The sequence below is a fragment of the Mytilus galloprovincialis genome, chromosome 13, assembly GCF_965363235.1.
Source record: "Mytilus galloprovincialis chromosome 13, xbMytGall1.hap1.1, whole genome shotgun sequence".
In the NCBI taxonomy this organism is placed as follows: Eukaryota; Metazoa; Mollusca; class Bivalvia; order Mytilida; family Mytilidae; genus Mytilus; species Mytilus galloprovincialis.
In genome coordinates this window covers 3,586,463-3,602,301 of record NC_134850.1, presented here as the reverse complement: position 1 = coordinate 3,602,301, position 15,839 = coordinate 3,586,463, and positions in this window count along the sequence as shown.

Here is a 15,839-nt window from a genome sequence, read left to right as displayed (position 1 = left end):
AAATTACGATTTTTGTCCTACGCAATCATAGGTTTGAACGTAGTTTTCAATTTAGACTTTTTTATATTTTTTCGTTTGACCTTAAATCATATTTTCCCTCCGGTTTATATGACCCGTTCATCCTATTGACTCTTAAAATTCAAGAGTTTATCAAACAGTGAGGGTAAATTAGATATGGCCTCCAAAATACCGTTTCGATCTCTAACATCACTGAAGAGACATCTATTGTCGAAATCCGGATCTGGTGTACAAAACATATATTGACACCTTATGTTTGTGGTATAACATCTTGGACACTAGTTCATTTTTTTCCGTTTAGTATTAAAGTTAATATTAAGATCCATTTTGTTACATCTTGTGATCAATTTTATTTGGCAATCGCCAATGTCAGTCAGAAGGAATAAAGAACATCAGATGTTCGACCTGTTAGTCAAAAGCGCTTTGTTTGAATATACTTTTTCACCTTTTTTTAAATATACTTTTTTTGGTCTTTTGGAAAATGTTGTTTGTGCTATTTTTAGACCCTTCTACAACGAACTTTGTTTTACATGCACACATATAAAAATTGCGGTTTTTATCCAACGCAATCTTATGTTTGAACGTAGTTTTCAATTTAGACTTTTTTTATATTTTATTGTTTGGGCTTGTATCATATTTTGCCTCCGGTTTATATGATCCGTTCATCCTATTGACTCTAAAAATTCAAGAGTCTATATAAAAATGAGGGTAAATTACGTTTAAATGTTAAAACGTCGCCTGAAGATTGCCAGAAGGCATGAAAACGCTAGATGATCATTTCTGTACACTAAAAAGAATACTTCGTGTATTGTATCAGAGATCCTTGTTTAATTCCTACGACGAGGTAACACCTCCCGAAACGACATTCTTATTTTATATAAGCTAGAGTTAGAGGAGGGGATAAGGTCTCTGTGCAATGCTAGGCGGTGTTGTAGTAGAAGTTAGAAGTAAAAAGTACAGGTTCCAGCCCCGGCGCAGGGGAAAAAGCTTCTAATCAAATCTACTCTGACATCGTTAGGTTGATTTTCTAGGCATCTCATATATATATATAAAACTGACGAGGAATGGTAACACATGGCCACTGAAAGCTTTATCATTGTAGAGCCCAGGTGGTTGTGTGGTCTAGCGGGACGGCTGCAGTGAGGGAAGAACAAAAAATTTGCAAAAGCAAATTTACAGATCTAACATTGTTGGGTAAATGTTTAGACGAGTTGTATATACATTATGTACACAGCCATGTATCACCATCATTGATGGCGATCCAATGGATAAATCTGTTGTAGAGTTGTCCCTGACTCAGACGTACTTAGTAATATAATTATTTTCTGTGACTGTATCTTACATTAATTTGTAGGATCCTTTACTATAGAATTGAGCTGATCTGTAACAATAACATCTCCATGCCTTATATATCATGTACTGTAGTACGCTGCTAGATTTAAACTGACGAGGAAAGGTAACACACGGCCACTTTTTTTTTATTTGTGTAGAGCCCAGGTGGTCGTGTGGTCTAGCGAGACAGCTGCAGTACAGGCGATTTAATGTCACGATATCTCAGTAGCATGGGTTCGAATCCCGGCGAGGGAAGAACAAAAAATTGCAAAAGCAAATTTACAGATCTAACATTGCTGGGTTGATGTTTAGATGAGTTGTATATATATATATATATATATATATATTGTCGCTGGGCTTCTAAAATGTTGTAAAATACAAATTTTTCAAGACAAAAATAGGCTTTGAAAATTTTGTCCAAATGCATGTTTTCAAAATGTCGTATGTGAACCTGAACATTTTTGTAAATAGTAGTGAAATAAAAACTTTGACATTTCTGGATTATCCAAAAACTTAAATTATTTTCACAGAAATAAAGAAATGTACAATTATTTTTTTCCCAAAGCCATTCTACAACGATTTTCAAGTTTTCATACAACATTTCGGAAGCCAACTTTACAAATAACTGACATTGGCAATTTTGTAATATGTCTTATTTCACACATTTTGATTCGTCTAACTGCATGCTATTTTGTAATACCAAAGATTTTCTCCCGCCCAGACCATTGTTGTCAAAAAGTATTTTTAGCCAAAGAAGTAATATACGACATTTTAGAAGCCAAGCGACGAATATATAACTCGTCTATATATGTAAACGTCTGTATATATAAACGAGTCTCTATATATATAAACGAGTCTAAATTGAAAACTTCGTTCAAACCTATGACTGCGTTGGATAAAAACCGCATTTTTTATACGTGTGCATGTAAAACAAATTTCGTTGTAGAAGGGTCTAAAACAACACAAACAACATTTTCCAAAAGACCAAAAAAGTGAAAAAGTATATTTAAACAAAACGCATTTGACTAACAGGTCGAAAAACTGATGTTCTTTAACCCTGCTGACTGACATTGGCGATTGTCAAATAAAATTGATCACAAGATGTAACAAAATGGATCTTAATATAAATTTAATACTTAACAGAAAAAAAAAATTAATTTGTGGCCACGATGATATGCCACAAACATACGGTGTCAATATTTTTTAGTACACCAGATCCGGATTTCGACAATAAATGTCTCTTCAGTGATGTTAGGGATCGAAACGGTATTTGGAAGGCCATATAAAAAGTACCCTCATTTTTAGATAAACTCATGAATTTTAACAGTTAATATAGGATGAACGGATCATATAAACCGGTGGGAAAATATGATACCAGCCCAAACAAAAAAATATAAACGAGTATAAATTAAAAACTACGTTCAAACCTATAATTGCGTTGGATAAAAACCGCAATTTTTATACGTTTGCATGTAAAACAAATTTCGTTGAAGAAGGGTCTCAAAACAGAACAAACAACATTTTCCAAAAGACCAAAAAAGTGAAAAAGTATATTTAAACAAAACGCATTTGACTAACAGGTCGAACAACTGATGTTCTTTAACCCTGCTGATTGCCATTGGCGATTGCCAAAAACAATTGATCACAAGATGTAACAAAATGGATCTTAATATAAATTTAATACTAAACAGAAAAAAAAAATTAACTTGTGGCCACGATGTTATGCCAAAAACACACGGTGTCAATATTTTATTATACAACTCGTCTAAACATCAACCCAACAATATTAGATCTGTAAATTGTCTTTTGCAAGTTTTTTGTTCTTCCCTCGCCGGGATTTGATCCCATGGTACTGACATGTCGTGACACCAAATCGCCTGCACTGTAGCTGTCCCGCTAAACCACACGACCACTTGAGCTTCACAATTTAATAAAGCTTCAGGTGGCCGTGTGTTACCTTTCCTCGTCAGTTTTACTCAGTGTTGTACAACAGTATATTATATAGAATACTAACACAACGGTTCCTGGTTCGATTCCCGTCTGTGATGAAAATTTCAGGAACTGAATTTTCGGCTCTCCCTTGATACCATTTGCGAGTATGGTCTGGATGAATCAATGATAGTCCGTCGGTAGGGGACGATACATGGCTGACCCGTGTTAAGAGAGAGCCATATCTCTTGCACGTTAAAAACACCCTTGTAGAATTCGAAAAAGAACAGGCTAATGCCGCTACAAGACAGCACTCGCACCCGCAAGGTGGAAAGGGATTAATATAAGTTGCAAAACTTGTGTCCCAATCCACTATAAATAAATATGTTTAAACTAAACTAAAATATAAAGCATGGAGATGTTATTGTTACAGACCAGCTCAATTACCCAAAGTATTTATATGTATATATTTCATACCTGTCAACTGTCACTATTTGCGGGGGATTTCCCCCATGGAGGCTCCCAAATTGAAATTTTGAAAGAGTTATTTTGTCCACAATTAAAACAAAACAATTAATTTTACATTGACTTTTGGCTTAAAAAAGTATGAAGAAGCCAAAAAACAAAATTAAAATGTATTTGCAGGCCCCCTTGAAGGTTTTTTAAGACTATGACAGCTATCTTGCATTCAAAACCCCAATGGACATTTTGAAAAGTTGGCAGGTATGATATTTATACTTCTCTGGGAACGTTGAAAGTTTGGGATGTCATTAAATTAAGAATCATCAATCCCTAAGGAAAATGAAATTTTAGATTTCACATCTTTGATGTACTAAGTTATATACTAATAAAAAAAGCAAGTGTATCCGATCATTTGACATAAGAATGTTTACTTTTAGTATGATCGAAAACAGTCAAAAGTCTGTATGATACTTACTTTTTTGTATTATCATACAGTATTTTAAATTAAAGTGATTTATAACGACAAATATATTTGACGTATAAAATTTTCTGACGTCAGACACGCGTATCAATGAATGTGTTTATGTTCTGTTAAATTGATTCTTTTAAAATAGTTACACGATGAGGACTGCTGTAACCATATTTTGACTATTTTATTTAATATGCCTGTTTAGTTCACGCATCATTGTAAATTTAACGGAATTTGATGAGACTGTCATCAAAGTGAGAGGGTTAGCGCTATCAAACCAGGTTTAATCCACCTTTTTCTACATTTGAAAATGCCTGTACCAAGTCAGGAATATGACAGTTCTTGTCCAGTCGTTTTTGATGAGTTTGTTATTTAATTTTGCCATGTGATTATGGACTTTCCGATATGATTTTCCACTAAAGTCAGTATTTTTGTGATTTTACTTTTTATATCCTTTCAGACTAACATTCGTCATGATTTGATTATGTAACCAGTTACTAAAATGTATTGCTACTTAAAAAATTCACATACAAAAGTTATCGAATAGAAAATAACACAAAAAATAATATAAATTATTGTTATCAAAATAAAACAATACCAAAGATATACTTACTGAGTTTCAGAATAAATCTATTAAAATTTATATTGATGTGTTCGTACATCTCGATAAAGTCTAAGGTGTAATATCCTATTTGTAATAGGTCTTCCAAAGGAAAAGACACACGTCTAAACCAAAATTTTGATCTATGAAAGCTTTTATAAAGGTTTATAGCGAACTACGTGTATACTATATTGTCTCACTGTTTAGTTGCGTACGGGCAAATAACAACAATGAGGGCTATAAAACTATAGATTGAAAAGAACTAAATCCTATTCTGGTGGTAAATTTAAGGGAAAGCTACTATCACACTGGACATAAATAAAGGCAACAGTAGTATACCATTGTTCGAAATTCATAAATTGATAAAGAAAAAAAAATCCGGGTTACAAACTCAAACTTAGGGAAACGTATCAAGAGAACAACGTGACAACAGAAACACAACACAAAAATGTAAAGCAAATAAACGAACTATAATATAACAGTGGCAATTTTCTTGACTTGGTACAGGGCATTTTAAGAAGAAAATGGTGGGTTAAACCTGGTTTTGTGGCATGCCAAACCTCCCGCTTTAATGGCAATGCTACATGTTATTATAACACTGCAATAACAATATTACATTACAGGACTACAATACAAATTAATGAGAGAAACTATAGGGCAGAGAAACAAACAAATAATTGCAAAAAAAGTACCAGGATAAAAATTTAATACGCCAGACGCGCGCCACGTTTACACAAGACGTTAAGAATAAAACAGTTTGAAAGCCAAAACAAGCACAAAGTTGAAGATAACCGAGGACCAAAAAGTCCAAAAAGTTGTAACTAATACGGCCAGGGTGATCCGCCTTGGACAATAACAGCCTTATTATTAAGAATAATTCATACTTTTGCAAACAGTAAATTTTATAAAATGACGATATAATAGATATACATGATTAAAATGAAGTGGTGACTAGCTGAAGAATCATAACGGATACATTACAAAAATACACAGCCGTGTTAGCCAAAGCCAGTGCTACGCACGAAATACAAAGTGACGTCACATTTAAATTTCTAAAACGAGTTCCCAAAATTAAGAAAGAATTTGGAAGATTTGTATGACTTAACTAACATTTATTAATAACAGTGAAAACTACAATACTAATTAATATCAAATTGTAGTTCTGTAGTTATTAGATAATTAATGTCGGTGTTTTTATAAACAATTGAGATATAATGCGAGATTATGTAGATACATTTTTTAAATACAGAACAGATCTTAAAAGGGAAAGAATTCCATGTATGAGTGTATAAAAATGGTGGCATTCATTTTAACCTGTATTTTAGTTGTTAGTATTTTATAACCTGATATATAAAGTAATGATTTACAAGTTATATATGGACGTAGTATTTAAATAGGTTACATACAAAGAAACGCGTTTAACTTCACCTATTCTATTGAGCTAATATTGTATGCAATGTAGTAACGTCCTTTTAAAATGCTTAGTCTATATAAACAGAAGCATATGTTTTGTATTTTACAATAAAGCATGTCTGTCGTGTAAATAATCTGATACATTTTTCCATAATATAAACATTAACAACTAATTAATTAAAAGATTTATTGATAAAAGTGTATATTTTCAAATAGGCTGTATTCTAAGTATTTCTATAAAGATACCTTAATTAGAAAGACCTAATTTGCAAGACGAAGTATATACGATAACAGCAAAAAAATAGATATTGCATCAACAGTAAGTTTATTCAAGGTTTACGTTTTCAAAATTATGATAATTTTATTGAACTGGTTAATATGATATCGACATCTTTAAACAATTGTATATAAGCACTTTATCGACAACGATGTGTCACACATACTAGCATACCTTGTACAAATACATTTTGTGATGCATTGTTCCATATACCGAAGAGCATAGCTAGTATGATTCGAATATAGTTTTGTTCATTCCTTTGATGAATATAGCGTTCATCATGTTAACATTATGACCGTGTACGTTTTTTAATATTTTACTATAACTACATATGCTTCTGATTGACAAATGTAAAGCAATTGTGCAATGTAAAATTTTAGTTATAAAAGTTTTGAATTGTTTCGATTGAAAAGAAAACTGTTCACGACACTGGTCCTCAATAACGATTCATTGCTTGATCTAGACATTTCCAGAAAATAATATTCTTATTTAATGTGTTTTTTTTACGAATTTGATCGTTTGCGTCCAATGACATCATTTGAAGAACACATTGCGGTATTTCTGTTTTTGTTATATTTTCAGGTTTATAACAATTATTCTTGATGTAATCTCAGGAAATGGTCAATTCCAACAGTAGCTTTATTGTATGCCCAATCATTGTTAACAAACTCTTTTCAAATCACTAAAACTATCTTTTTGCATTTGGGAATTGAATTGTTTATAGCAAACAGCCTTTGTTCACCAGAAGGACATCACCTCTATCTAACAAAAGAAGTTTATAATTTCGTCTCTCTTCGAGAAATAAGCGCAAAGGTCCATATACTCATTTATAGTCGCCATCGCAATAAGCTACATATGCATCATATTCAAGTGCTTCTTCTTTTGACTTCCGGAAAAAGTGGATTGGCCATTCCGATAAATAAACAAAAGTGTTGTAGGTGCAATTTGTAACCATATCCAAATAGAATTAATATAAGAAGCACACTAAATAAAGTTGCAGAAAAAATAGCCCATATTGACGTTATACATCTAATTCCAAAAATTCGCAAGTTATTGTAAATTGCATTTGTGGTTGTAATATTTCCATCGTTTCCGACACACGAATAACTACCATTGCTGTCAAGTTTCACTTGAGTAGTAAATAACCATTCTATAAAATTTAATGAAGCACAAGATCAGACAAAATGATTTCCCTCTAATAAGACTGTCATTGTTCTATTTCATTTTACAAAAAGCACGTCAATGGCGTCAATTTCCTGTGTAGTTAAATAAGCCATCTTGTTGATTCTCAGGTTAAGATGACTAAGTCGATTAAAGTCTTTCAGCTTAACTGGAATACTTGTGAATAAATTTCCTTCAAGTATCAAAGATTTCAAACTATCAAGTTGACTTTTAAATGTTGAAATTCTGAATCGGTCTTCAAATGCATTTCTTGAAAAGTCTATATACTGCAAACGTTTGAGTCCTGAGAATAATTTACTGCGGTGATCATCATATAGACCGATACTAAGTGAAGAGCTTTCTATTATCTACTGTTTTAAATTGATGGCATATTTAAGAAGGTTATGGTTTAAAAGTCCGCATCTGAAATGTGAAATATTAAGTATATCCACGTTCTGAAGTCTATTTATTGTGTAATTGCAGTCAAACAATGAGGAGTATGCTAAATCAAGTATTTGCAGGTCTTTGATTCCTTTCGATGTAAGGCTGTTGATTGGGTTCCCTACTACGTTGATAGAAGATATATTCAGGATTTCAAGTGTCGAAGGAAACCATAATACAATATCTGAAGGATAAAATGGAGGACTAATGTTAAAGAATTTGTTATCAGATAGATCACTTTTATCACGTGTATGTTTTATTCCATCTATCTTAATTTTATTCTGATTTAATTGATTGTTGTTATCCGACATGTCTAACCTCCTCAGATGTGTAAACAACTTGAAAAACAATATTGTCAAAAGCTGGTGAAAATCAAAGTCATTGTTACTTAAGTTTAAACTCTCCAGACAATGTTTGTATTTCATCTTCTGAATGACGTCGGCGTTTATCATTCTAATGCCATTGAAGGTCAAAGATAACATCTTTAGGCAAATTTTACCGATATTTGTAAAAAAAAAAATCACTTGTTATACCGACTTCACCATGCACTCTTAAATTATTGTTTTAATTTAGTTCAACCATCTGTCGATTTTTAAACACGTACAAAGCTGGTAAAGTATTTGATAGTTTTATAGGAAACGTGCATTTTGAATAACAAGACTAGACTAAAATCCTAATGGTGAAAAAGTATCTTTCTCTATCTTCATTAATTTGCCTTTTATCTCTTGATATTTTAATGGCGTTTTTGCAAAGGCATGAAACGAATAGTTGCGTAAAACATAAATTGTAATCTCACAATATAAGTACTCTAGAATTTTCATGACAGAAAATATCTCCAAAAATGACCCATTTGACGATCCACCATAAGTAAACACCTTTGTTAAATGTAAAACATCCGACCACGATTCTCTTGGATACTTTGACAGTAAGTCATATGATATATGAACAACTTGCAGTTTACCTAGTGGTGCAAATATATTTCCTACGAAAGTTTTCATTGGATTATTTAATAAACTCAGTTCGTTTAAATGTGTTAAATTATCAAACGCTGATTGGTCGATTGATGTCACATGACAATACTTAAATCCAGATATCTTAGCTGTGTAAATTTAGTGAAAGCTTTCTTTGATATAATTTTCAGATTATTATCAGATAAATCTAAATCGGTTGTGTTTGATGGACAATCTGTTGTTATATGTGTTAAGTCCTTTGAGCTGCAGTTACATCTAACGTCCTCTTTAGTTAATGCAACATCACAATGATTCGGTAACACACAAGGACTGATACCTATAATCCAAAGAAACAATAAAAACTGACAGAAAATCATTTCGCAAAAATCTCTCATGAAACATTCTGAATATCACTGTTAGATAATAAAAAAAAATAATGTGTTTTCAAAAGTTTAAAATTATAACCAGTCATACAAAACATTACAAAACACATAGTAAAGTTTGATATTAACATATAACTCAAGTTTTTTTATTGATGAAGTAAACAAGAAAACAATTGTACAAAAATTAATACACTTAAAAGAAACAACTTGAAGGTAAAGATAGCAACTACAATTTCCCGAACTACTTGTTCTATTTACATTTCACATTATTTAAGATTACGGAAAACAAACACGAATACTTCCTGTCGATTAGAGACTTGATAACATAAACAACAAATGACTTCTTTTAACCTTTAGAACAACTGTGTTCACCTAAAGTTCAGAATGATTACAACAGGTGAGAAACAAATAGAATAGAAAAAGTACTATTAATCGCATATGAATGTTTTGATTGCCAATGAGACATGTTTCTACAATGTCTGTTAATTTTAACTTCGGATGTCTCAATGGTTATACGCATTACTTTATTTTTGTTTAATTCGCCAATTTGATGTTCATCTATTCAGCGACAATTTAATTTAAAATTCTAATATTTTTTATTAAATGTCCGGTTTATTAAGCCGACGCTGGACAGGATCTGAAAATACGATGTCTTATCTGACCAGAAAGATGAAGAAGCTGGTGAATGACCTCGCCCTATTTGTTGCATTGCCAAAACAAACTCGAAGCAAATTAGTGCAAACAAGTAAATATAAAATTTGAAAGGCACTTGGTGTCTCTTCTGATTCAGATATAGATTAAATCTTATGTTGTTGTTTTGTTTTTTATTTTGTTGCTAATAAAATTGAGAAAGGAAATGGTGAATATGTCAAAGCGACAACCACCCGACCATAGAGCAAACAACAGCCGAAGGCAACCAATGGGTCTTCAATGTAGCGAGAATTCCCGCACCCGTAGGTGTCCTTCAGCTGGCCCCTAAAATATGCATAATAGTACAGTGATAATGGACGTCATACTAAACTCCGAATTATACACAAGAAACTAAAATTTAAAATCATACAAGACTAACAAAGGCCAGAGGCTCCTGACTTGGGACAGGCGCAAAATTGCGGCGGGGTTAAACATGTTTATGAGATCTCAACCCTCCCCCTATACCTCTAGCCAATGTAGAAAAGTAAAAGAATAACAATACGCACATTAAAATTCAGTTCAAGAGAAGTCCGAGTCTGATGTCAAAAGATGTAACAAAAGAAAATAAATAAAATGACAATAATACATAAATAACAACAGACTACTAGCAGTTAACTGACATGCCAGCTCCAGACCTCAATTAAACTGATTGAAAGATTATGTCTTCATCATATGAATATCAGGTACAATCCCTCCCGTTAGGGGTTTAGTATCATACTATCATAAAATATATGAGAAGAACATAACCCGTGTCATGCCAACAACTGTTTTGTTAGAAATAAATGTGTTTAGTTCCGATGCAAAGACCCTATCAGTGAATCAATGTTAAAGCCAAAATATGCAATCTTTAATGACCTGACAACAGTATCATAACTATATCCCCTTTTAATAAGTCTGTTTAAAGGTTTTGTTAGTTTCTGAGGAGAATACTGACATTTTTGTGCTTTATAAAGAATATTTCCATAAAATTTTGGATGTGAAATACCTGAACGTATAAGATGTCTGCATGTTGAGTTATATTTACGAATTATTTCCTTATACCGGTGATAAAATTTAGTAAATGTTTTGACCAGTTTGTGATATCGAAAACCCTGGTGTAATAATTTTTCAGTAATACATAAATTTCTCTCGCTAAAATCTAATACATTGTTACATACACGAGCGAATCGTACAAGTTGAGATATATAAACACCATAAGATGGTGACAAGGGAACGTCACCATCTAAAAATGGATAATTAACAATAGGAAATGAAAAATCATCTCTTTTATCATAAATTTTTGTATTAAGCTTCCCGTTTATGATATAGATATCAAGATCGAGGAAAGGGCAGTGGTCATTGTTATCATTAGCTTTATTTAAAGTAAGTTCTACAGGATAAATTTCTTTAGTATACATACTGAAGTCGTCATTATTTAGAGCCAATATATCATCCAAATATCTAAAAGTATTGTTAAATTTTTGTATCAAATGTTGTTTTGATGGGTCTTTGCTAATTTTAGTCATAAATTGTAACTCATAACAATACAAAAACAGGTCCGCAATAAGTGGTGCACAGTTAGTCCCCATTGGAATTCCAATAACTAAACATATAACATATAAAACAGACATCCTGGGTCATGGCATGGTATCATTCTGGTTGACGACTACAATACCAAACCCTGAAAAAGAAAAAGAAAAAGAAATTAATAAATTGTCTTTGATTGAATAAAAAGGTAAAAATTGAGAGAGTGAATCATAGTGTCAAATATTAATAAGTAAACTAAAAGTTATATTTTGACAAAAACATACGAATTGCAATGACCAACCTGTGCAGAAATTGTTTCAGGCGCACACAACATACGTCGGGATTTTACAAGTTTAATTGGATCTAAAACCTCTACTAGTTATAGTTACAGATGAAATTATAAACCATAATGCATGGAAAATATAAAAATGCGAGGAAAAATGACAAACTGCGCATTCGGCGCAGAAAAAAAATGGTGCCGTATATATTTCTAGTTTATTAAGGATGCATATCAATTTTAATATGATATCTTAAATCGGATTATCCTCTCATAACTACATTACCGATGTGACCTTTGCTCTTTACCTTAAAACTATTTGGATTTGTTTTTGGTTGTTTTGTTTTTTATTTTGTTGATAAACTATATAACACTATGCAACATATAAAACAGACATTCAGGGTCATGGCATGGTATCATTCTGGTTGACGACTACAATGCCAAACCCTGAAAAAGAAAAAGAAAAAGAAATTAATAAATTGTCTTTGATCGAATAAAAAGGTAAAAATTGAGAGAGCGAATCATAGTGTCAAATATTAATAAGTAAACTAAAAGTTATATTTTGACAAAAACATACGAATTGCAATGACCAACCTGTGCAGGAAATGTTTCAGGCGCACACAACATACGTCGGGATTTTACAAGTTTAATTGGATCTAAAACCTCTACTATTTATAGTTAGAGATGAAATTATAAACCATAATGCATGGAAAATATAAAAATGCGAGGAAAAATGACAAACTGCGCATTGGGCGCAGAAAAAAATGGTGCCGTATATATTTCTAGTTCATTAAGGATGCATATCAATTTTAATATGATATCTTAAATGGGATTATCCTCTCATAACTACATTACCGATGTGACCTTTGCTCTTTACCTTAAAAATATTTGGATTTTTTTTTGGTTGTTTTGTTTTTTATTTTGTTGATAAACTATATAACACTATGCAACATATGAAACAGACATTCAGGGTCATGACATGGTATCATTCTGGTTGACGACTTCAATACCAAACCCTGAAAAAGAAAAAGAAAAAGAAATTAATGTACTGTCTTTGATCGAATAAAAAGGTAAAAATTGAGAGAGCGAATCATAGGGTCAAATATTAATAAGTAAACTAAAAGTTATATTTTGACAAAAACATACGAATTGCAATGACCAACTTGTGCAGGAATTGTTTCAGGCGCAAAAAACATACGTCGGTGTTTTACAAGTATAATAGGATCTAAAACCTCTACTATTTATAGTTAGAGATGAAACTATAAACCATAATGCATGGAAAATATAAAAATGCGAAGAAAATTAGGAAATGCGCATGCAGCGCAGAAAAAAATGGTGCCGTTTATGTTTCTAGCTCATTAAGAATGCATATCAATTTTAACATGATATCTTAAATCGGATTATCCCCTAATAACTACATTACCGATGTGACTTTTGCTTTTTATCTTAAAAATATTTGGATTTTATCCCTCCAAAAATTAAATGCTTACAACAAGTGACGTGACAATCGGTTGAGAAACGCAAACTCTAGAGGACGAACGACAGTCTTGTTACAACGTTCCTCCGCAAATTCCATAAAAGCATAACAAAAACAAATTAATCGCTATTGGTATGTGGAACAATCTGGGTTGACAGACTTGCTCAAATCTAAATACTCAAACAATCATCAAATTTAAAAAGAAAACAAGGCAGAATACGATCTGAATATATTGCATTAATTATAAACTTAATTAAAGGTTTGATAAATTCAAGGTAAAATGTGATATAGATATATGTTATAAGAATGCTATTAAAAAGAGAGAGATATTATTCATATTCGTTTGAAATATGTTCTTTCGTCAAAATAGTGACCAACGATAAATTGAAGGTGTAAAAAATAAAATCACATAAATACTGAAGCATCACCTGAGATTCCTGTTTTTGATATGCTCGGTTGGTCAGTGTTTTTGCATTTATTTGTGTTGCCATGGTGTTTATTTTGGATTTATGAGTTTCAATACGTTGTAAAATGATTACGAACTAATCGGGTTCTTTCTGCCTTACTGGTTTCGCAACGGACTTGCAGCGTTTTGATTCAAGACAGCATGACACATAATGAACCACATTGACGATGAGAAGTCGAAAGTGTTTTTATGATTACGGAAGGCATCAAAAATCTAAGTTTGCAAAATTCTTCATTTTGCTTCGGTACTACAAATGGCTTTTTCAAACAGCTCGACACTACAGAGTATTGTTACTAACCTGTATAAGAGTATGCAGAGAAAGTGATTCAATTTGATAACACGCATATTCAAATGCAAACGTTATTGCTAAAACATATTTGGTTATCGTCAGATAGTATAACTCATATAAAACAGTATATACACATTATGATTTTCCTTGTATTGAAAAGAACATCAGTACAGAGATCTGAAGCTGATAATAATCTTATTGAACACATTGTGTTTTGATTTTTGTAAGAGTAATCTCCAAGATCAGTGGACATAATTATAAATGAATATTTTGGAACACTAACATAAAGATTCTTTAGACTTATATTTAAGGAATAACAGAACTGTAGTTGAAGAGTTGTCACCATCAATTGTCGATTTGCAGATGGCGACACTTCACCTACAGTATTGTTATTCCGATTTTAATACATAACAAAAAGAAATTATAAATTAGAACTTGAAAAAATATATAAATTTGACAAACAAAATTATTTCGCAAAACATTATGAATGATTTTGGCGCCAAGACTTCATAGCTAAACGTGACGTCATGCAAATGAAAACTTACAAACTGGAGGTTTCCACGTTACCTCTACGGTTCAAATTCGGTTAAATCACATTAAAACGGCTATTTCGAGGTAGGTGTTGTTTATTTTTCGATATTATTGTAGTAATCGAACATTTGTTGTTCCAATCAATTCAAAATGGTGGGTCTTTCCTTAGTAACGCCTGGTCAACTGTCGATTCGACGGCAACTTTTAGCCAATGAAACCAATTGTTACATAAAAAATGCATTATAATTTATGTTTTACTCTACAACACATTATTATGAGACTTAATGTGTGCATTTGAACACAACAGTAGCAACGTTTAAAGCAGAATCTGCTTTCCCGTCCTGAGCACCGGATTTTACCCCTAATTTTGATGGGGTTCGTTTTGCTTAGTCTTAATTTTTCTATGTTGTGTCTTGTGTAGTATTATTTGTCTGTTTGTCTTTTGATTTAGGCTTGGTGTTGTCATTTTTTTTCGGTCTATAAGTTTGAATGACCCTCTAGTAACTTTTGTCCCCCCTTTCACATAGGAATAATACTGCCTTAAAATCAATAGTAGTTTTTTTTTGTTTTTTTTCAATTTGGCCATGTGATTATGGACTTTCCGATTATATTTTCCTCTAAGTTTAGTATTTTTGTGATTTTACTTTTTCCTTAAGGATAGTATTATTAATTCAAAAACACGTTATTGTATATTTCAAATCCTTTTAAATAACTGACAATAATGACTTAAACTGTTGCTATTTGTTACTGCTTTTGATCATGGACCTCCGTTTTTTTTTGTTAGGATGCTCATCTGATTCATATACAATATGTTTTTTTAATTCTAAACCTGTTTTGATAGAAGGGAAGTGCCAATATTTTAAAGAAGGAAATGGACCATGATAGATAATTGTATATTGAACTTTTGAAGATTTGTTGCGTTGAATAAATGACAGTGTCTTCGGACGCAAGAACTTATTAAACGTGTAAGTTTCAGTTTTTTGCACATTTTTATGTGAAACATAAGATATAAAATTGTTTAATTTGTGGACCAAACTTAAGGCTTCATTTACCCTAATTCTGTACGATTAAGTAAAATATAATTGATAATGGAAAGGGGGAATATGTCAAAGAGACAACAACCCGACCAAAGATCAGAAAACATCCGAAGTCCACCAATGGGTCTTC